The following is a 25,191-nucleotide window of genomic DNA, read 5'->3' on the forward strand; positions in this document are numbered from 1 at the left end:
CATATACGCCTTAGCACATGGCCCCTCGACCAACCTCGCGACTTATCAAGCATACGATATCAAGGGATACACGTTCTACACGGAGGAGAAAGATAAAAACAGTGATGACCAAAACTCAGGGGTGATGATGGAAGCCATGACCGGGAATGTAATTGAAAGATATTACGGAAGGGTCGGAGAGATATGGAAGCTTAACTACTCTGGATTGCATAACGCGACGATATTCCATGTCAGATGGGCTAAAAATGTACACAGAGAAAACCGACATTTCACTACCATGTGTATACCCGACTCCGATGATAGCAGTACCGTCAACGCCATCGCCAAAAATGAGCCATGGGTACACGCTAAACACGTGACACAATGTTTCTTCATAACTGATCCGATCAATCCCAGCCGTGTTGTCGTGAGGAGAAGAAAAAGGAGCATCGCCGGAATGGATGGAGTTGCCAACGAGGAAGACTATGACCAGTACGGTGATCCGATGAGGGAAGATGATGCTGATGACGATGAAACATATGTCAAAAGAAGAATGAAGACTACAACCTATGAAAGATCGTAATCCCTGGAGAAGGAAAAGTCACGACCATGGGCTCAATTATTCGACAACGAACAAAAGAGGGAAGAAGATCAGTCTGAAGCGTCGTCGTCGCCCAAGCTGACAAACTAATCCCAAAGTTTGTGTGTGTCTAGCTATTTTGTATACCGCCGATAGCGGTCAAATGATGTATACCGCCGATAGCGGTCAAAGGAAGTTTTGCAAAATGAAATGAAAAGAAAAAAGAAAAAGGAACTAATAAGTTGTGGAAAATGAAATGCAAGAAAAATAAAAAATAAAAATGAAAATAAAAAAAAGAGTTAGCAGTAGCGCGTTTTATCCAGGGAAGCGCTATAGCTAAGAAAAAGGAAAATAAAAATAAAATAAAGAAAAGAAGTAGCAGTAGCGCGTTTTTGCTGGACCAGCACTATAGCTAAGTTTGCACTATAGCTAAGTTAGCTATAGCGTGTTTTGCCAACATGCACTATAGTTAAGTTAGCTATAGCACCGGTCCGCTCGATCCCCTCTGACTCTCTCTCACTTGCTCCGCTCGATCCCCTCTGACTCTCTCTCACTTGCTCCGCTCGATGCCCTTTGACTCCACCGCCGACGCCGCCCTGCCCACGCCAGCTCCGCCCCGCCCCGCCCACCCCGGCGCCGACGCCAGCCCCGCCCCGCCCCGCCCCGCCCACGCCGCCGACGCCCGCCCCGCCCCGACCCCCACCCGCTCCGGTATGCCCCCCCCCCCCGCCCCCTCTTCCTTCCTCTCCGACCCCTCAGCCCCGGCTCTCTCTCTCTCTCTCTGACCCCCTCCCGCTCTCTGCAGATCGGCGACCCCGGCGACCCCGACGCTGGCCACTGACCCCGACCCCTTCAGCGCCTCCCTCCGTGAAGCAGCCGGCGACGCCCAGCAACGCCAGCTAGCACTAGAGATGTGCCTTTCCCTCCCCTCCCAAGTGTTAGTTAGCTTAATTTAATTGCTGTTAGTGTTAGTTAGTGTTAGTTAGCTTAATTTGCTGTTAGTGCTAGTTAGTTAATTGCTGTTAGTGTTAGTGTTAGCCCAGTGATATTTAGTGTTTTGAAATTCAGTTAGAGCACACTGTTCAGTTAAATATTTTGTGTGCTGCTGCTTAGTTAATTTTTGAAATTCAGTTACTGTTAATATTGATGCATGTGTGCTGCTGCTATTGATGCATGTGTGCTGCTGCTATTGACAGTAAATTCAATTAACTGAATCATGCATGATTCAGTTAATTCAGTGTGTGTGTGATGATTTGGCTGCTATTGAGATCTTCTATGTAGTGAGATCAGTTTTGCAGCTTATGTTCCGGCAAAACATAGCCTGAAATTGATGCATGTGTGTTGCTAAGTGACCTATGTGCTAGAAAGATTCATTTTCAAGTGTGCTGCTAAATATTGACCTAAGTGACCTATGTTTTGCCGGAAATATTGATTCATTTCCATTCCGGCAAATTTCAAGCGCTCTATATGTGCACTTTCTAGCAAAGTTCATGCCGAAATTTTCCGTGAATTTCGGCTTGACTTGTGCTAGAAAGTTGGACATATCGAGTGCTTGAGATTTGTCGCGACGGGAATGAACGACATCTCTGGCAAAACAAAGGTCGTCACTTATTTTGTCATTATTCACTTTATTATATGAAGCTCGATAATTAAACGACGATGACATTGAACCCTAGGAAACATGACCGACACCGATGAGGCCGGAGGTTGTCACTCCCAATTAGTTCGAGCACACGCCTACCTCGACTTTCTGGCGGATCAGGAGAGACAAGAAGTTGGGTGTCCGGACCGCCTTGTCATGACGGATGACGACGGTGGTGGCGCCGGCGCCGACACCGATGCCACCAACGACACCGGCACTGAGACTGGCATTGATGATGTTCCTAACTATAGCACGGAAGGTGGGACCTCCCAACACTACAAGAAATATGTCAACTAGTGACCTTTTGTCAGTGACCCTGGAAGAATTGGTCATAGGTCTATGACCATTTGAGACCAATTGGTCAAAAGTTGTTCAGGGGGCTCCAAACCCAAAACCATTGCGACCATTTTGGTCAGAAAGGTCGTAATTTCCTTACACCAAATGGTCACAAAGCAAACAGGACTGGCCGCTGCCTTATTTCTAGTTGTTAACGACCAAAATAGATGGTCATAGCCTTGTAGATTGTGGTTGGTTGTGATGACTAGGCGCCACCTCATCAGTTTTGCCTATGTGTCATGTCCATCTGGCAGTTTTTGCCCTAGGTTGTGAAGCAACCTATATTTCTGTCATTCCAAAAATTCCCAAAAAAATCTAATAAATTGTTTGGATCATATCTTCATCAAATATGTGAAAAACCTTCCTTGCCTAGTTCAAAAATAACTCAACAATATTCATTTTCCTATTCTGTTCAGAGCAGCAGTTTGTGAAGGAAGTACCACTTTGGCATGTCCAAATAGTATCCATTTTCTACAGTGTTTTCCTATGCCCAAATAACCATCCTCCACCAAATGCCAGCTCAATCCATTCATCATTTTGAGCCGAGCTTCAACATTTGTAGTTATGTCCAGTGTGGTAGTTTGCAAAGCAAGTACCACCTAGGCTCCTCCTTTTGAGCTGAAAATTTGTGAAGACGGTCTTCTTAGTAACTGATCATCCTCAGCCAAAACTCACGCCCATTATCCATGTACATTTCCCGTACCGCTACTCAAACACTTGGCTGCTAATTCATGTTTGAGCATCGACCGGTCTCCTCGTGAGAATGTTATGTTGTGATTTTCTTCTTAGCACCCACCTGTAGAGTGCCCAACCCACTAGACATGCCTAGGCCGCCCAGAACACATGGCAACGCCACGGTCACGCGGTGACCACGCGACGGGCATGCGAGCTTACGCGCTCTAGAGTTGGGGCCCTCGGCCACCATCCAAACCTCGATGTCTCGCCATCAAACCATGTATTTCTGATTAAATAGATACTTACTTACCTAGAAATGATTTTTGGAAAAAATAAAGAGCAAACTATGAGGCAGCTGCAGTTCAAATTTGACCTGCTTCCAACTGAATCGACGGGAATTTGTCTTTTTCACCAGAGGTGGATCAAAAATTTTGACACCCAACCATTTTGTAAATTGTGCATTAAATATGGCCTAGTATTTTATAAAAATGATTTGGTCCAATTTTGCAACAATTATTTGGTAGTTCCTTCACAAAAAAACCTCCTTTTGGGCACTCGGAAAATGAAAAATGAATTTTCCGTGCAAAGAAAATGAAAACTTCCTTAGGCAACATTGTTTGCCATTCCAATATGCACCCTTGTGCACAATATGAGATCATTTGAACAAACTATGCCATGAATGTGGCCATAAGGTTGATCATTTGGCTTGAAAGCCATTGATCTCCACACGTGATAGCTCGTTTCCAAGAACACTTTTTTAAAATAATTGCCATATTACAAGTTTGTTATTTTTCCTGGGAACTTGGCCACATATAATGACACAATGCGAAGGTTTCCCAATTTTTTGATTTTTTTTGAATTTTTTATGCCCGTTTCAAAATGCGGTCAAAACGGCGGGAATGACTGTTCCTAGCTAGTGGTTGAATCTTGGAATTTTTTTGGTGTTTCTCTGATTAAATAGGTACTTATCTACCTAGAAATGATTTTTGGAAAAAATAAATAGCAAACTATGAGGCACCTGCAGTTCAAATTTGACCCGCTTCCAACTGAATCGGCGGGAATTTGTCTTTTTCACGAGGTGGATCAAAAATTTTTACACCCAACCATTTTGTCAATTGTGCATTAAATATGGCCTAGTATTTTAGAAAAATGATTTGGTCCAATTTTGCAACAATTATTTGGGAGGTCCTTCACAAAAAAAACTCCTTTTGGGCACTCGAAAAATGGTAAATGGTTTTTTCGTCCAAAGAAAATGAAAACTTCCTTAGGCAACATTGTTTGCCATTCCAATATGCACCCTTGTGCACAATATGAGATCATTTGAATAAACTATGTCATGAATGTGGCCATAAGGTTGATCATTTGGCTTGAAAGCCATTAATCTCCACACGTGATAGCTCGTTTCTGAGAACACTTTTTTAAAATAATTGCCATATTACAAGTTTGTTATTTTTCCTGGGAACTTGGCCACATATAATGACACAATGCGAAGGTTTCCCAATTTTCTGATTTTTTTGAATTTTTTATGCCCGTTTAAAAATGCGGTCAAAACGACGGGAATGACCATTCCTAGCTAGTGGTTGAATCTTGGAATTTTTTTGGTGTTTCCCTGATGAAATAGGTACTTATGTACCTATAAATGGTTTTTGGAAAAAATAAATAGCAAACTATGAGGCACCTGCAGTTCAAATTTGACCCGCTTACAACTGAATCGACGGGAATTTGTCTTTTTCACGAGAGGTCGATCAAAACTTTTGACACCCAACCATTTTGTCAATTGTGCATTAAATATGGCCTAGTATTTTATAAAAATGATTTGGTCCAATTTTGCAACAATTATTTGGTAGTTCCTTCAAAAAAAACCTCCTTTTGGGCACTCGGAAAATGAAAAATGAATTTTCCGTGCAAAGAAAATGAAAACTTCCTTAGGCAACATTGTTTGCCATTCCAATATGCACCCTTGTGCACAATATGAGATCATTTGAACAAACTATGCCACGAATGTGGCCATAAGGTTGATCATTTGGCTTGAAAGCCATTGATCTCCACACGTGATAGCTCGTTTCTAAGAACACTTTTTTAAAATAATTGCCATATTACAAGTTTGTTATTTTTCCTGGGAACTTGGCCACATATAATGACACAATGCGAAGGTTTCCCAATTTTTTGATTTTTTTTGAATTTTTTATGCCCGTTTCAAAATGCGGTCAAAACGGCGGGAATGACTGTTCCTAGCTAGTGGTTGAATCTTGGAATTTTTTTGGTGTTTCTCTGATTAAATAGGTACTTATCTACCTAGAAATGATTTTTGGAAAAAATAAATAGCAAACTATGAGGCACCTGCAGTTCAAATTTGACCCGCTTCCAACTGAATCGGCGGGAATTTGTCTTTTTCACGAGGTGGATCAAAATTTTTTACACCCAACCATTTTGTCAATTGTGCATTAAATATGGCCTAGTATTTTAGAAAAATGATTTGGTCCAATTTTGCAACAATTATTTGGGAGGTCCTTCACAAAAAAAACTCCTTTTGGGCACTCGAAAAATGGTAAATGGTTTTTTCGTCCAAAGAAAATGAAAACTTCCTTAGGCAACATTGTTTGCCATTCCAATATGCACCCTTGTGCACAATATGAGATCATTTGAATAAACTATGTCATGAATGTGGCCATAAGGTTGATCATTTGGCTTGAAAGCCATTAATCTCCACACGTGATAGCTCGTTTCTGAGAACACTTTTTTAAAATAATTGCCATATTACAAGTTTGTTATTTTTCCTGGGAACTTGGCCACATATAATGACACAATGCGAAGGTTTCCCAATTTTCTGATTTTTTTGAATTTTTTATGCCCGTTTAAAAATGCGGTCAAAACGACGGGAATGACCATTCCTAGCTAGTGGTTGAATCTTGGAATTTTTTTGGTGTTTCCCTGATGAAATAGGTACTTATGTACCTATAAATGGTTTTTGGAAAAAATAAATAGCAAACTATGAGGCACCTGCAGTTCAAATTTGACCCGCTTACAACTGAATCGACGGGAATTTGTCTTTTTCACGAGAGGTGGATCAAAACTTTTGACACCCAACCATTTTGTCAATTGTGCATTAAATATGGCCTAGTATTTTATAAAAATGATTTGGTCCAATTTTGCAACAATTATTTGGTAGTTCCTTCAAAAAAAACCTCCTTTTGGGCACTCGGAAAATGAAAAATGAATTTTCCGTGCAAAGAAAATGAAAACTTCCTTAGGCAACATTGTTTGCCATTCCAATATGCACCCTTGTGCACAATATGAGATCATTTGAACAAACTATGCCACGAATGTGGCCATAAGGTTGATCATTTGGCTTGAAAGCCATTGATCTCCACACGTGATAGCTCGTTTCTAAGAACACTTTTTTAAAATAATTGCCATATTACAAGTTTGTTATTTTTCCTGGGAACTTGGCCACATATAATGACACAATGCGAAGGTTTCCCAATTTTTTGATTTTTTTTGAATTTTTTATGCCCGTTTCAAAATGCGGTCAAAACGGCGGGAATGACTGTTCCTAGCTAGTGGTTGAATCTTGGAATTTTTTTGGTGTTTCTCTGATTAAATAGGTACTTATCTACCTAGAAATGATTTTTGGAAAAAATAAATAGCAAACTATGAGGCACCTGCAGTTCAAATTTGACCCGCTTCCAACTGAATCGGCGGGAATTTGTCTTTTTCACGAGGTGGATCAAAATTTTTACACCCAACCATTTTGTCAATTGTGCATTAAATATGGCCTAGTATTTTAGAAAAATGATTTGGTCCAATTTTGCAACAATTATTTGGGAGGTCCTTCACAAAAAAAACTCCTTTTGGGCACTCGAAAAATGGTAAATGGTTTTTTCGTCCAAAGAAAATGAAAACTTCCTTAGGCAACATTGTTTGCCATTCCAATATGCACCCTTGTGCACAATATGAGATCATTTGAATAAACTATGTCATGAATGTGGCCATAAGGTTGATCATTTGGCTTGAAAGCCATTAATCTCCACACGTGATAGCTCGTTTCTGAGAACACTTTTTTAAAATAATTGCCATATTACAAGTTTGTTATTTTTCCTGGGAACTTGGCCACATATAATGACACAATGCGAAGGTTTCCCAATTTTCTGATTTTTTTGAATTTTTTATGCCCGTTTAAAAATGCGGTCAAAACGACGGGAATGACCATTCCTAGCTAGTGGTTGAATCTTGGAATTTTTTTGGTGTTTCCCTGATGAAATAGGTACTTATGTACCTATAAATGGTTTTTGGAAAAAATAAATAGCAAACTATGAGGCACCTGCAGTTCAAATTTGACCCGCTTACAACTGAATCGACGGGAATTTGTCTTTTTCACGAGAGGTCGATCAAAACTTTTGACACCCAACCATTTTGTCAATTGTGCATTAAATATGGCCTAGTATTTTATAAAAATGATTTGGTCCAATTTTGCAACAATTATTTGGTAGTTCCTTCAAAAAAAACCTCCTTTTGGGCACTCGGAAAATGAAAAATGAATTTTCCGTGCAAAGAAAATGAAAACTTCCTTAGGCAACATTGTTTGCCATTCCAATATGCACCCTTGTGCACAATATGAGATCATTTGAACAAACTATGCCACGAATGTGGCCATAAGGTTGATCATTTGGCTTGAAAGCCATTGATCTCCACACGTGATAGCTCGTTTCTAAGAACACTTTTTTAAAATAATTGCCATATTACAAGTTTGTTATTTTTCCTGGGAACTTGGCCACATATAATGACACAATGCGAAGGTTTCCCAATTTTTTGATTTTTTTTGAATTTTTTATGCCCGTTTCAAAATGCGGTCAAAACGGCGGGAATGACTGTTCCTAGCTAGTGGTTGAATCTTGGAATTTTTTTGGTGTTTCTCTGATTAAATAGGTACTTATCTACCTAGAAATGATTTTTGGAAAAAATAAATAGCAAACTATGAGGCACCTGCAGTTCAAATTTGACCCGCTTCCAACTGAATCGGCGGGAATTTGTCTTTTTCACGAGGTGGATCAAAATTTTTTACACCCAACCATTTTGTCAATTGTGCATTAAATATGGCCTAGTATTTTAGAAAAATGATTTGGTCCAATTTTGCAACAATTATTTGGGAGGTCCTTCACAAAAAAAACTCCTTTTGGGCACTCGAAAAATGGTAAATGGTTTTTTCGTCCAAAGAAAATGAAAACTTCCTTAGGCAACATTGTTTGCCATTCCAATATGCACCCTTGTGCACAATATGAGATCATTTGAATAAACTATGTCATGAATGTGGCCATAAGGTTGATCATTTGGCTTGAAAGCCATTAATCTCCACACGTGATAGCTCGTTTCTGAGAACACTTTTTTAAAATAATTGCCATATTACAAGTTTGTTATTTTTCCTGGGAACTTGGCCACATATAATGACACAATGCGAAGGTTTCCCAATTTTCTGATTTTTTTGAATTTTTTATGCCCGTTTAAAAATGCGGTCAAAACGACGGGAATGACCATTCCTAGCTAGTGGTTGAATCTTGGAATTTTTTTGGTGTTTCCCTGATGAAATAGGTACTTATGTACCTATAAATGGTTTTTGGAAAAAATAAATAGCAAACTATGAGGCACCTGCAGTTCAAATTTGACCCGCTTACAACTGAATCGACGGGAATTTGTCTTTTTCACGAGAGGTCGATCAAAACTTTTGACACCCAACCATTTTGTCAATTGTGCATTAAATATGGCCTAGTATTTTATAAAAATGATTTGGTCCAATTTTGCAACAATTATTTGGTAGTTCCTTCAAAAAAAACCTCCTTTTGGGCACTCGGAAAATGAAAAATGAATTTTCCGTGCAAAGAAAATGAAAACTTCCTTAGGCAACATTGTTTGCCATTCCAATATGCACCCTTGTGCACAATATGAGATCATTTGAACAAACTATGCCACGAATGTGGCCATAAGGTTGATCATTTGGCTTGAAAGCCATTGATCTCCACACGTGATAGCTCGTTTCTAAGAACACTTTTTTAAAATAATTGCCATATTACAAGTTTGTTATTTTTCCTGGGAACTTGGCCACATATAATGACACAATGCGAAGGTTTCCCAATTTTTTGATTTTTTCTGAATTTTTTATGCCCGTTTCAAAATGCGGTCAAAACGGCGGGAATGACTGTTCCTAGCTAGTGGTTGAATCTTGGAATTTTTTTGGTGTTTCTCTGATTAAATAGGTACTTATCTACCTAGAAATGATTTTTGGAAAAAATAAATAGCAAACTATGAGGCACCTGCAGTTCAAATTTGACCCGCTTCCAACTGAATCGGCGGGAATTTGTCTTTTTCACGAGGTGGATCAAAATTTTTACACCCAACCATTTTGTCAATTGTGCATTAAATATGGCCTAGTATTTTAGAAAAATGATTTGGTCCAATTTTGCAACAATTATTTGGGAGGTCCTTCACAAAAAAAACTCCTTTTGGGCACTCGAAAAATGGTAAATGGTTTTTTCGTCCAAAGAAAATGAAAACTTCCTTAGGCAACATTGTTTGCCATTCCAATATGCACCCTTGTGCACAATATGAGATCATTTGAATAAACTATGTCATGAATGTGGCCATAAGGTTGATCATTTGGCTTGAAAGCCATTAATCTCCACACGTGATAGCTCGTTTCTGAGAACACTTTTTTAAAATAATTGCCATATTACAAGTTTGTTATTTTTCCTGGGAACTTGGCCACATATAATGACACAATGCGAAGGTTTCCCAATTTTCTGATTTTTTTGAATTTTTTATGCCCGTTTAAAAATGCGGTCAAAACGACGGGAATGACCATTCCTAGCTAGTGGTTGAATCTTGGAATTTTTTTGGTGTTTCCCTGATGAAATAGGTACTTATGTACCTATAAATGGTTTTTGGAAAAAATAAATAGCAAACTATGAGGCACCAGCAGTTCAAATTTGACCCGCTTACAACTGAATCGACGGGAATTTGTCTTTTTCACGAGAGGTCGATCAAAACTTTTGACACCCAACCATTTTGTCAATTGTGCATTAAATATGGCCTAGTATTTTATAAAAATGATTTGTTCCAATTTTGCAACAATTATTTGGTAGTTCCTTTAAAAAAAACCTCCTTTTGGGCACTCGGAAAATGAAAAATGAATTTTCCGTGCAAAGAAAATGAAAACTTCCTTAGGCAACATTGTTTGCCATTCCAATATGCACCCTTGTGCACAATATGAGATCATTTGAACAAACTATGCCACGAATGTGGCCATAAGGTTGATCATTTGGCTTGAAAGCCATTGATCTCCACACGTGATAGCTCGTTTCTAAGAACACTTTTTTAAAATAATTTCCATATTACAAGTTTGTTATTTTTCCTGGGAACTTGGCCACATATAATGACACAATGCGAAGGTTTCCCAATTTTTTGATTTTTTTTGAATTTTTTATGCCCGTTTCAAAATGCGGTCAAAACGGCGGGAATGACTGTTCCTAGCTAGTGGTTGAATCTTCGAATTTTTTTGTTGTTTCTCTGATTAAATAGGTACCTAGAAATGATTTTTGGAAAAAATAAATAGCAAACTATGAGGCACCTGCAGTTCAAATTTGACCTGCTTCCAACTGAATCGGCGGGAATTTGTCTTTTTCACGAGAGGTCAAAAAAATTTACACCCAACCATTTTGTCAATTGTGCATTAAATATGGCCTAGTATTTTAGAAAAATGATTTGGTCCAATTTTGCAACAATTATTTGGGAGGTCCTATACAAAAAAACTCCTTTTGGGCACTCGAAAAATGGAAAATGGTTTTTTCGTCCAAAGAAAATGAAAACTTCCTTAGGCAACATTGTTTGCCATTCCAATATGCACCCTTGTGCACAATATGAGATCATTTGAATAAACTATGCCATGAATGTGGCCATAAGGTTGATCATTTGGCTTGAAAGCCATTAATCTCCACACGTGATAGCTCGTTTCTGAGAACACTTTTTTAAAATAATTGCCGTATAACAAGTTTGTTATTTTTCCTGGGAACTTGGCCACATATAGTGACACAATGTGAAGGTTTCCCAATTTTCTGATTTTTTTGAATTTTTTATGCCCGTTTCAAAATGCGGTCAAAATGACGGGAATGACCGTTCCTAGCTAGTGGTTGAATCTTGGAATTTTTTTGGTATTTCTCTGATTAAATAGGTACTTATGTACCTATAAATGGTTTTTGGGAAAATAAATAGCAAACTATGAGGCACCTGCAGTTCAAATTTGACCCGCTTACAACTGAATCGACGGGAATTTGTCTTTTTCACGAGAGGTCGATCAAAACTTTTGACACCCAACCACTTTGTCAATTTAGCATTAAATATGGCCTAGTATTTTATAAAAATGATTTGGTCCAATTTTGCAACAATTATTTGGTAGTTCCTTCAAAAAAAAACCTCCTTTTGGGCACTTGGAAAATGAAAAATGAATTTTCCGTGCAAAGAAAATGAAAACTTCCTTAGGCAACATTGTTTGCCATTCCAATATGCACCCTTGTGCACAATATGAGATCATTTGAACAAACTATGCCATGAATGTGGCCATAAGGTTGATAATGTGGCTTGAAAGCCATTGATCTCCACACGTGATAGCTCGTTTCTGAGAACACTTTTTTAAAATAATTGTCGTATTACAAGTTTGTTATTTTTCCCGGGAACTTGGCCACATATAATGACACAATGCGAAGGTTTCCCAATTTGTTGATTTTTTTTGAATTTTTTATGCCTGTTTCGAAATGCGGTCAAAACGGCGGGAATGACCGTTCCTAGCTAGTGGTTGAATCTTGGAATTTTTTTGGTGTTCCTCTGATTAAATAGGTACTTATGTACCTAGAAATGATTTTTGGAAAAAATAAATAGCAAACTATGAGGCACCTGCAGTTCAAATTTGACCCGCTTCCATCTGAATCGACGGGAATTTGTCTTTTTCACGAAAGGTGGATCAAAAAATTGTACACCCAACCATTTTGTCAATTGTGCATTAAATATGGCCTAGTATTTTAGAAAAATGATTTGGTCCAATTTTGCAACAATTATTTGGGAGGTCCTTCACAAAAAAACTCCTTTTGGGCACTCAAAAAATGGAAAATGGTTTTTTCGTCCAAACAAAATGAAAACTTCCTTAGGCAACATAGTTTGCCATTCCAATATGCACCCTTGTGCACAATATAAGATCATTTGAACAAACTATGCCATGAATGTGGCCATAAGATTGATCATTTGGCTTGAAAGCTATTGATCTCCACACGTGATAGCTCGTTTCTGAGAACACTTTTTTAAAATAATTGCCGTATTACAAGTTTGTTATTTTTTCTGGGAACTTGGCCAAACACAATGCGAATGTATCCCAATTTTTTAATTTTTTTTGAATTTTATATGCCCATTTCAAAATGCGGTCAAAACGGCGGGAATGACCGTTCCTAGCTAGTGGTTGAATCTTGGAATTTTTTTGGTGTTTCTCTGATTAAATAGGTACTTATGTACCTAGAAATGGTTTTTGGAAAAAATAAGTAGAAAACTATGAGGCACCTGCAGTTCAAATTTGACCCGCTTCCAGCTGAATCGACGGGAATTTGTCTTTTTCACGAGAGGTGGATAAAAATTTTTGACACCCAACCATTTTGTCAATTGTGCATTAAATATGACCTAGTATTTTATAAAAATGATTTGGTCCAATTTTGCAACAATTATTTGGTAGTTCCTTCACAAAAAACCTCCTTTTGGGCACTTGGAAAATGAAAAATGAATTTTCCGTGCAAAGAAAATGATAACTTCCTTAGGCAACATTGTTTGCCATTCCAATATGCACCCTTGTGCACAATATGAGATCATTTGAACAAACTATGCCATGAATGTGGCCATAAGGTTGATCATTTGGCTTGAAAGCCATTGATCTCCACACGTGATAGCTCGTTTCTGTGAACACTTTTTTAAAATAATTGCCGTATTACAAGTTTGTTATTTTTCCTTGGAACTTGGCCACATATAATGACACAATGCGAAGGTTTCCTATTTTTTTGATTTTTTTTTAATTTTTTATGCCCGTTTCAAAATGCAGTCAAAACGGCGGGAATGACCGTTCCTAGCTAGTGGTTGAATCTTGGAAATTTTTTTGGTGTTTCTCTGATTAAATAGGTACTTATGTACCTAGAAATGATTTTTGGAAAAAATAAATAGCAAACTATGAGGCACCTGCAGTTCAAATTTGACCCGCTTCCAGCTGAATCGGCGGGAAATTATCTTTTTCACGAGAGGTGGATCAAAAAAATTTACACCCAACCATTTTTTCAATTGTGCATTAAATATGGCCTAGTATTTTAGAAAAATGATTTGGTCCAATTTTGCAACAATTATTTGGGAGGTCCTTCACAAAAAGAAACTCCTTTTGGGCACTCGAAAAATGGAAAATGGTTTTTTCGTCCAAAGAAAATGAAAACCTCCTTAGGCAACATTGTTTGCCATTCCAATATGCACCCTTGTGCACAATATAAGATCATTTGAATAAACTATGCCATGAATGTGGCCATAAGATTGATCATTTGGCTTGAAAGCCATTGATCTCCACACGTGATAGCTCATTTCTGAGAACACTTTTTTAAAATAATTGCCGTATTACAAGTTTGTTATTTTTTCTGGGAACTTGGACAAACACAATGCGAATGTTTCCCAATTTTTTGATTTTTTTTGAATTTTTTATGCCCGTTTCAAAATGCGGTCAAAACGGCGGGAATGACTGTTCCTAGCTAGTGGTTGAATGTTGGAATTTTTTTGGTGTTTCTCTGATTAAATAGGTACTTATGTACCTATAAATGGTTTTTGGAAAAAATAAGTAGCAAACTATGAGGCACCTGCAGTTCAAATTTGACCCGCTTCCAACTGAATCGACGGGAATTTGTCTTTTTCACGAGAGGTGGATCAAAATTTTTGACACCCAACCATTTTGTCTATTGTGCATTAAATATGGCCTAGTATTTTATAAAAATGATTTGGTCCAATTTTGCAACAATTATTTGGTAGTTCCTTCACAAAAAAAAACCTCCTTTTGGGCACTTGGAAAATGAAAAATGAATTTTCCGTGCAAAGAAAATGATAACTTCCTTAGGCAACATTGTTTGCCATTCCAATATGCACCCTTGTGCACAATATAAGATCATTTGAACAAACTATGCCATGAATGTGGCCATAAGATTGATCATTTGGCTTGAAAGCTATTGATCTCCACACGTGATAGCTCGTTTCTGAGAACACTTTTTTAAAATAATTGCCGTATTACAAGTTTGTTATTTTTTCTGGGAACTTGGCCAAACACAATGCGAATGTATCCCAATTTTTTAATTTTTTTTGAATTTTTTATGCCCATTTCAAAATGCGGTCAAAACGGCGGGAATGACCGTTCCTAGCTAGTGGTTGAATCTTGGAATTTTTTTGGTGTTTCTCTGATTAAATAGGTACTTATGTACCTAGAAATGGTTTTTGGAAAAAAATAAGTAGCAAACTATGAGGCACCTGCAGTTCAAATTTGACCCGCTTCCAGCTGAATCGACGGGAATTTGTCTTTTTCACGAGAGGTGGATAAAAATTTTTGACACCCAACCATTTTGTCAATTGTGCATTAAATATGACCTAGTATTTTATAAAAATGATTTGGTCCAATTTTGCAACAATTATTTGGTAGTTCCTTCACAAAAAACCTCCTTTTGGGCACTTGGAAAATGAAAAATGAATTTTCCGTGCAAAGAAAATGATAACTTCCTTAGGCAACATTGTTTGCCATTCCAATATGCACCCTTGTGCACAATATGAGATCATTTGAACAAACTATGCCATGAATGTGGCCATAAGGTTGATCATTTGGCTTGAAAGCCATTGATCTCCACACGTGATAGCTCGTTTCTGTGAACACTTTTTTAAAATAATTGCCGTATTACAAGTTTGTTATTTTTCCTTGGAACTTGGCCACATATAATGACACAATGCGAAGGTTTCCTATTTTTTTGATTTTTTTTGAATTTTTTATGCCCGTTTCAAAATGCGGTCAAAACGGCGGGAATGACCGTTCCTAGCTAGTGGTTGAATCTTGGAATTTTTTTGGTGTTTCTCTGATTAAATAGGTACTTATGTACCTAGAAATGATTTTTGGAAAAAATAAATAGCAAACTATGAGGCACCTGCAGTTCAAATTTGACCCGCTTCCAGCTGAATCGGCGGGAAATTTGTCTTTTTCACGAGAGGTGGATCAAAAAATTTTACACCCAACCATTTTGTCAATTGTGCATTAAATATGGCCTAGTATTTTAGAAAAATGATTTGGTCCAATTTTGCAACAATTATTTGGGAGGTCCTTCACAAAAAAAACTCCTTTTGGGCACTCGAAAAATGGAAAATGGTTTTTTCGTCCAAAGAAAATGAAAACTTCCTTAGGCAACATTGTTTGCCATTCCAATATGCACCCTTGTGCACAATATAAGATCATTTGAATAAACTATGCCATGAATGTGGCCATAAGATTGATCATTTGGCTTGAAAGCCATTGATCTCCACACGTGATAGCTCATTTCTGAGAACACTTTTTTAAAATAATTGCCGTATTACAAGTTTGTTATTTTTCTGGGAACTTGGCCAAAACACAATGCGAATGTTTCCCAATTTTTTGATTTTTTTTGAATTTTTTATGCCCGTTTCAAAATGCGGTCAAAACGGCGGGAATGACCGTTCCTAGCTAGTGGTTGAATCTTGGAATTTTTTTGGTGTTTCTCTGATTAAATAGGTACTTATGTACCTAGAAATGGTTTTTGGAAAAAATAAGTAGCAAACTATGAGGCACCTGCAGTTCAAATTTGACCCGCTTCCAACTGAATCGACGGGAATTTGTCTTTTTCACGAGAGGTGGATCAAAATTTTTGACACCCAACCATTTTGTCAATTGTGCATTAAATATGGCCTAGTATTTTATAAAAATGATTTGGTCCAATTTTGCAACAATTATTTGGTAGTTCCTTCACAAAAAAAACCTCCTTTTGGGCACTTGGAAAATGAAAATGATTTTTCCGTCCAAAGAAAATGAAAACTTCCTTAGGCAACATTGTTTGCCATTCCAATATGCACCCTTGTGCACAATATGAGATCATTTGAACAAACTATGCCATGAATGTGGCCATAAGGTTGATCATTTGGCTTGAAAGCCATTGATCTCCACACGTGATAGCTCGTTTCTGTGAACACTTTTTTAAAATAATTGCCGTATTACAAGTTTGTTATTTTTCCTGGGAACTTGGCCACATATAATGACACAATGCGAAGGTTTCCTAATTTTTTGATTTTTTTTGAATTTTTTATGCCCGTTTCAAAATGCAGTCAAAACGGCGGGAATGACCGTTCCTAGCTAGTGGTTGAATCTTGGAATTTTTTTGGTGTTCCTCTGATTAAATAGGTACTTATGTACCTAGAAATGATTTTTGGAAAAAATAAATAGCAAACTATGAGGCACCTGCAGTTCAAATTTGACCCGCTTCCAGCTGAATCGACGGGAATTTGTCTTTTTCACGAGAGGTGGATCCAAAAATTGTACACCCAACCATTTTGTCAATTGTGCATTAAATATGGCCTAGTATTTTAGAAAAATGATTTGGTCCAATTTTGCAACAATTATTTGGGAGGTCCTTCACAAAAAAAACTCCTTTTGGGCACCAGAAAAATGGAAAATGGTTTTTTCGTCCAAAGAAAATGAAAACTTCCTTAGGCAACATAGTTTGCCATTCCAATATGCACCCTTGTGCACAATATAAGATCATTTGAACAAACTATGCCATGAATGTGGCCATAAGATTGATCATTTGGCTTGAAAGCCATTGATCTCCACACGTGATAGCTCGTTTCTGAGAACACTTTTTTAAAATAATTGCCGTATTACAAGTTTGTTATTTTTTCTGGGAACTTGGCCAAACACAATGCGAATGTATCCCAATTTTTTGATTTTTTTTTGAATTTTTTATGCCCATTTCAAAATGTGGTCAAAACGGCGGGAATGACCGTTCCTAGCTAGTGGTTGAATCTTGGAATTTTTTTGGTGTTTCTCTGATTAAATAGGTACTTATGTACCTAGAAATGGTTTTTGGAAAAAAATAAGTAGCAAACTATGAGGCACCTGCAGTTCAAATTTGACCCGCTTCCAGCTGAATCGACGGGAATTTGTCTTTTTCACGAGAGGTGGATCAAAAATTTTGACACCCAACCATTTTTGTCAATTGTGCATTAAATATGACCTAGTATTTTATAAAAATGATTTGGTCCAATTTTGCAACAATTATTTGGTAGTTCCTTCACAAAAAAACCTCCTTTTGGGCACTTGGAAAATGAAAAATGAATTTTCCGTGCAAAGAAAATGATAACTTCCTTAGGCAACATTGTTTGCCATTCCAATATGCACCCTTGTGCACAATATGGGATCATTTGAACAAACTATGCCATGAATGTGGCCATAAGGTTGATCATTTGGCTTGAAAGCCATTGATCTCCACATGTGATAGCTCGTTTCTGTGAACACTTTTTAAAATAATTGCCGTATTACAAGTTTGTTATTTTTCCTGGGAACTTGGCCACATATAATGACACAATGCGAAGGTTTCCCAATTTTTTGATTTTTTTGAATTTTTTATGCCCGTTTCAAAATGCAGTCAAAACGGCGGGAATGACCGTTCCTAGCTAGTGGTTGAATCTTGGAATTTTTTTGGTGTTTCTCTGATTAAATAGGTACTTATGTACCTAGAAATGATTTTTGGAAAAAATAAATAGCAAACTATGAGGCACCTGCAGTTCAAATTTGACCCGCTTCCAACTGAATCGGCGGGAATTTGTCTTTTTCACGAGAGGTGGATCAAAAATTTTACACCCAACCATTTTGTCAATTGTGCATTAAATATGGCCTAGTATTTTAGAAAAATGATTTGGTCCAATTTTGCAACAATTATTTGGGAGGTCCTTCACAAAAAAACTCCTTTTGGGCACTCGAAAAATGGAAAATGGTTTTTTCGTCCAAAGAAAATGAAAACTTCCTTAGGCAACATTGTTTGCCATTCCAATATGCACCCTTGTGCACAATATGAGATCATTTGAACAAACTATGCCATGAATGTGGCCATAAGATTGATCATTTGGCTTGAAAGCCATTGATCTCCACACGTGATAGCTCGTTTCTGAGAACACTTTTTTAAAATAATTGCCGTATTACAAGTTTGTTATTTTTTCTGGGAACTTGGCCAATAATGACACAATGCGAAGGTTTCCCAATTTTTTGATTTTTTTGAATTTTTTATGCCCGTTTCAAAATGCGGTCAAAACGGCGGGAATGACCGTTCCTAGCTAGTGGTTGAATCTTGGAATTTTTTTGGTGTTTCTCTGATTAAATAGGTACTTATGTACCTAGAAATGATTTTTGGAAAAAAATAAGTAGCAAACTATGAGGCACCTGCAGTTCAAATTTGACCCGCTTCCAGCTGAATCGACGGGAATTTGTCTTTTTCACGAGAGGTGGATCAAAAATTTTGACACCCAACCATTTTGTCAATTGTGCATTAAATATGGCCTAGTATTTTATAAAAATGATTTGGTCCAATTTTGCAACAATTATTTGGTAGTTCCTTCACAAAAAAACCTCCTTTTGGGCACTCGAAAAATGGAAAATGATTTTTCCGTCCAAAGAAAATGAAAACTTCCTTAGGCAACATTGTTTGCCATTCCAATATGCACCCTTGTGCACAATATGAGATCATTTGAACAAACTATGCCATGAATGTGGCCATAAGATTGATCATTTGGCTTGAAAGCCATTGATCTCCACACGTGATAGCTCGTTTCTGATAACACTTTTTTAACATAATTGCCGTATTACAAGTTTGTTATTTTTTCTGGGAACTTGGCCACATATAATGACACAATGCGAAGGTTTCCCAATTTTTTGATTTTTTTGAATTTTTTATGCCCGTTTCAAAATGCAGTCAAAACGGCGGGAATGACCGTTCCTAGCTAGTGGTTGAATCTTGGAATTTTTTTGGTGTTTCTCTGATTAAATAGGTACTTATGTACCTAGAAATGATTTTTGGAAAAAATAAATAGCAAACTATGAGGCACCTGCAGTTCAAATTTGACCCGCTTCCAACTGAATAGGCGGGAATTTGTCTTTTTCACGAGAGGTGGATCAAAAATTTTACACCCAACCATTTTGTCAATTGTGCATTAAATATGGCCTAGTATTTTAGAAAAATGATTTGGTCCAATTTTGCAACAATTATTTGGGAGGTCCTTCACAAAAAAACTCCTTTTGGGCACTCGAAAAATGGAAAATGGTTTTTTCGTCCAAAGAAAATGAAAACTTCCTTAGGCAACATTGTTTGCCATTCCAATATGCACCCTTGTGCACAATATGAGATCATTTGAACAAACTATGCCATGAATGTGGCCATAAGATTGATCATTTGGCTTGAAAGCCATTGATCTCCACACGTGATAGCTCGTTTCTGAGAACACTTTTTTAAAATAATTGCCGTATTACAAGTTTGTTATTTTTTCTGGGAACTTGGCCATAATGACACAATGCGAAGGTTTCCCAATTTTTTGATTTTTTTTGAATTTTTTATGCCCGTTTCAAAATGCGGTCAAAACGGCGGGAATGACCGTTCCTAGCTAGTGGTTGAATCTTGGAATTTTTTTGGTGTTTCTCTGATTAAATAGGTACTTATGTACCTAGAAATGATTTTTGGAAAAAAATAAAGTAGCAAACTATGAGGCACCTGCAGTTCAAATTTGACCCGCTTCCACTGAATCGACGGGAATTTGTCTTTTTCACGAGAGGTGGATCAAAAACTTTTGACACCCAACCATTTTGTCAATTGTGCATTAAATATGGCCTAGTATTTTATAAAAATGATTTGGTCCAATTTTGCAACAATTATTTGGTAGTTCCTTCACAAAAAAACCTCCTTTTGGGCACTCGAAAATGGAAAATGATTTTTCCGTGCAAAGAAAATGATAACTTCCTTAGGCAACATTGTTTGCCATTCCAATATGCACCCTTGTGCACAATATGAGATCATTTGAACAAACTATGCCATGAATGTGGCCATAAGATTGATCATTTGGCTTGAAAGCCATTGATCTCCACACGTGATAGCTCGTTTCTGAGAACACTTTTTTAAAATAATTGCCGTATTACAAGTTTGTTATTTTTCCTGGGAACTTGGCCACATATAATGACACAATGCGAAGGTTTCCTATTTTTTGATTTTTTTTGAATTTTTTATGCCCGTTTCAAAATGCGGTCAAAACGGCGGGAATGACCGTTCCTAGCTAGTGGTTGACTCTTGGAATTTTTTTGGTGTTTCTCTGATTAAATAGGTACTTATGTACCTAGAAATGATTTTTGGAAAAAATAAATAGAAAACTATGAGGCACCTGCAGTTCAAATTTGACCCGCTTCCAACTGAATCGGCGGGAATTTGTCTTTTTCACGAGAGGTGGATCAAAAATTTTACACCCAACCATTTTGTCAATTGTGCATTAAATATGGCCTAGTATTTTAGAAAAATGATTTGGTCCAATTTTGCAACAATTATTTGGGAGGTCCTTCACAAAAAAACCTCCTTTTGGGCACTCGAAAAATGGAAAATGGTTTTTTCGTCCAAAGAAAATGAAAACTTCCTTAGGCAACATTGTTTTCCATTCCAATATGCACCCTTGTGCACAATATAAGATCATTTGAACAAACTATGCCATGAATGTGGCCATAAGATTGATCATTTGGCTTGAAAGCCATTGATCTCCACACGTGATAGCTCGTTTCTGAGAACACTTTTTTAAAATAATTGCCGTATTACAAGTTTGTTATTTTTCCTGGGAACTTGGCCAAAAACACAATGCGAAGGTTTCCCAATTTTTTGATTTTTTTGAATTTTTTATGCCCGTTTCAAAATGCGGTCAAAACGGCGGGAATGACCGTTCCTAGCTAGTGGTTGAATCTTGGAATTTTTTTGGTGTTTCTCTGATTAAATAGTACTTATGTACCTAGAAATGGTTTTTGAAAAAAATAAGTAGCAAACTGTGAGGCACCTGCAGTTCAAATTTGACCCGCTTCCAACTGAATCGACGGGAATTTGTCTTTTCACGAGAGGTGGATCAAAAATTTTGACACCCAACCATTTTGTCAATTGTGCATTAAATATGACCTAGTATTTTATAAAAATGATTTGGTCCAATTTTGCAACAATTATTTGGTAGTTCCTTCACAAAAAAACCTCCTTTTGGGCACTTCGAAAATGAAAAATGAATTTTCCGTGCAAAGAAAATGATAACTTCCTTAGGCAACATTGTTTGCCATTCCAATATGCACCCTTGTGCACAATATGAGATCATTTGAACAAACTATGCCATGAATGTGGCCATAAGGTTGATCATTTGGCTTGAAAGCCATTGATCTCCACACGTGATAGCTCGTTTCTGTGAACACTTTTTTAAAATAATTGCCGTATTACAAGTCTGTTATTTTTCCTGGGAACTTGGACACATATAATGACACAATGCGAAGGTTTCCTATTTTTTTGATTTTTTTTGAATTTTTTATGCCCGTTTCAAAATGCAGTCAAAACGGCGGGAATGACCGTTCCTAGCTAGTGGTTGAATCTTGGAATTTTTTTGGTGTTTCTCTGATTAAATAGGTACTTATGTACCTAGAAATGATTTTTGGAAAAAATAAATAGCAAACTATGAGGCACCTGCAGTTCAAATTTGACCCGCTTCCAACTGAATCGGCGGGAATTTGTCTTTTTCACGAGAGGTGGATCAAAAATTTTACACCCAACCATTTTGTCAATTGTGCATTAAATATGGCCTAGTATTTTAGAAAAATGATTTGGTCCAATTTTGCAACAATTATTTGGGAGGTCCTTCACAAAAAAAACTCCTTTTGGGCACTCGAAAAATGGAAAATGTTTTTTCGTCCAAAGAAAATGAAAACTTCCTTAGGCAACATAGTTTGCCATTCCAATATGCACCCTTGTGCACAATATAAGATCATTTGAACAAACTATGCCATGAATGTGGCCATAAGATTGATCATTTGGCTTGAAAGCCATTGATCTCCACACGTGATAGCTCGTTTCTGAGAACACTTTTTTAAAATAATTGCCGTATTACAAGTTTGTTATTTTTTCTGGGAACTTGGCCAAACACAATGCGAATGTATCCCAATTTTTTGATTTTTTTGAATTTTTTATGCCCATTTCAAAATGCGGTCAAAACGGCGGGAATGACCGTTCCTAGCTAGTGGTTGAATCTTGGAATTTTTTTGGTGTTTCTCTGATTAAATAGGTACTTATGTACCTAGAAATGGTTTTTGGAAAAAAATAAGTAGCAAACTGTGAGGCACCTGCAGTTCAAATTTGACCCGCTTCCAGCTGAATCGACGGGAATTTGTCTTTTTCACGAGAGGTGGATCAAAAATTTTGACACCCAACCATTTTGTCAATTGTGCATTAAATATGACCTAGTATTTTATAAAAATGATTTGGTCCAATTTTGCAACAATTATTTGGTAGTTCCTTCACAAAAAAACCTCCTTTTGGGCACTTGGAAAATGAAAAATGAATTTTCCGTGCAAAGAAAATGATAACTTCCTTAGGCAACATTGTTTGCCATTCCAATATGCACCCTTGTGCACAATATGAGATCATTTGAACAAACTATGCCATGAATGTGGCCATAAGGTTGATCATTTGGCTTGAAAGCCATTGATCTCCACACGTGATAGCTCGTTTCTGTGAACACTTTTTTAAAATAATTGCCGTATTACAAGTTTGTTATTTTTCCTGGGAACTTGGCCACATATAATGACACAATGCGAAGGTTTCCTATTTTTTGATTTTTTTTGAATTTTTTATGCCCGTTTCAAAATGCAGTCAAAACGGCGGGAATGACCGTTCCTAGCTAGTGGTTGAATCTTGGAATTTTTTTGGTGTTTCTCTGATTAAATAGGTACTTATGTACCTAGAAATGATTTTTGGAAAAAATAAATAGCAAACTATGAGGCACCTGCAGTTCAAATTTGACCCGCTTCCAACTGAATCGGCGGGAATTTGTCTTTTTCACGAGAGGTGGATCAAAAAATTTTACACCCAACCATTTTGTCAATTGTGCATTAAATATGGCCTAGTATTTTAGAAAAATGATTTGGTCCAATTTTGCAACAATTATTTGGGAGGTCCTTCACAAAAAAAACTCCTTTTGGGCACTCGAAAAATGGAAAATGGTTTTTTTCGTCCAAAGAAAATGAAAACTTCCTTAGGCAACATAGTTTGCCATTCCAATATGCACCCTTGTGCACAATATAAGATCATTTGAACAAACTATGCCACGAATGTGGCCATAAGATTGATCATTTGGCTTGAAAGCCATTGATCTCCACATGTGATAGCTCGTTTCTGAGAACACTTTTTTAAAATAATTGCCGTATTACAAGTTTGTTATTTTTTCTGGGAACTTGGCCAAACACAATGCGAATGTATCCCAATTTTTTTATTTTTTTTGAATTTTTTTATGCCCATTTCAAAATGCGGTCAAAACGGCGGGAATGACCGTTCCTAGCTAGTGGTTGAATCTTGGAATTTTTTTGGTGTTTCTCTGATTAAATAGGTACTTATGTACCTAGAAATGGTTTTTGGAAAAAAATAAGTAGCAAACTGTGAGGCACCTGCAGTTCAAATTTGACCCGCTTCCAGCTGAATCGACGGGAATTTGTCTTTTTCACGAGAGGTGGATCAAAAAATTTGACACCCAACCATTTTGTCAATTGTGCATTAAATATGACCTAGTATTTTATAAAAATGATTTGGTCCAATTTTGCAGCAATTATTTGGTAGTTCCTTCACAAAAAAACCTCCTTTTGGGCACTTGGAAAATGAAAAATGAATTTTCCGTGCAAAGAAAATGATAACTTCCTTAGGCAACATTGTTTGCCATTCCAATATGCACCCTTGTGCACAATATGAGATCATTTGAACAAACTATGCCATGAATGTGGCCATAAGGTTGATCATTTGGCTTGAAAGCCATTGATCTCCACACGTGATAGCTCGTTTCTGTGAACACTTTTTTAAAATGATTGCCGTATTACAAGTTTGTTATTTTTCCTGGGAACTTGGCCACATATAATGACACAATGCGAAGGTTTCCTATTTTTTTGATTTTTTTTGAATTTTTTATGCCCGTTTCAAAATGCAGTCAAAACGGCGGGAATGACCGTTCCTAGCTAGTGGTTGAATCTTGGAATTTTTTTGGTGTTTCTCTGATTAAATAGGTACTTATGTACCTAGAAATGATTTTTGGAAAAATAAATAGCAAACTATGAGGCACCTGCAGTTCAAATTTGACCCGCTTCCAACTGAATCGGCGGGAATTTGTCTTTTTCACGAGAGGTGGATCAAAAAATTTTACACCCAACCATTTTGTCAATTGTGCATTAAATATGGCCTAGTATTTTAGAAAAATGATTTGGTCCAATTTTGCAACAATTATTTGGGAGGTCCTTCACAAAAAAAAACTCCTTTTGGGCACTCGAAAAATGGAAAATGGTTTTTTCGTCCAAAGAAAATGAAAACTTCCTTAGGCAACATAGTTTGCCATTCCAATATGCATCCTTGTGCACAATATAAGATCATTTGAACAAACTATGCCATGAATGTGGCCATAAGATTGATCATTTGGCTTGAAAGCCATTGATCTCCACACGTGATAGCTCGTTTCTGAGAACACTTTTTTAAAATAATTGCCGTATTACAAGTTTGTTATTTTTTCTGGGAACTTGGCCAAACACAATGCGAATGTATCCCAATTTTTTATTTTTTTTGAATTTTTTTATGCCCATTTCAAAATG

This window comes from Triticum aestivum, chromosome 4A (genome assembly GCF_018294505.1).
Source record: "Triticum aestivum cultivar Chinese Spring chromosome 4A, IWGSC CS RefSeq v2.1, whole genome shotgun sequence".
Classification (NCBI taxonomy): domain Eukaryota; kingdom Viridiplantae; phylum Streptophyta; class Magnoliopsida; order Poales; family Poaceae; genus Triticum; species Triticum aestivum.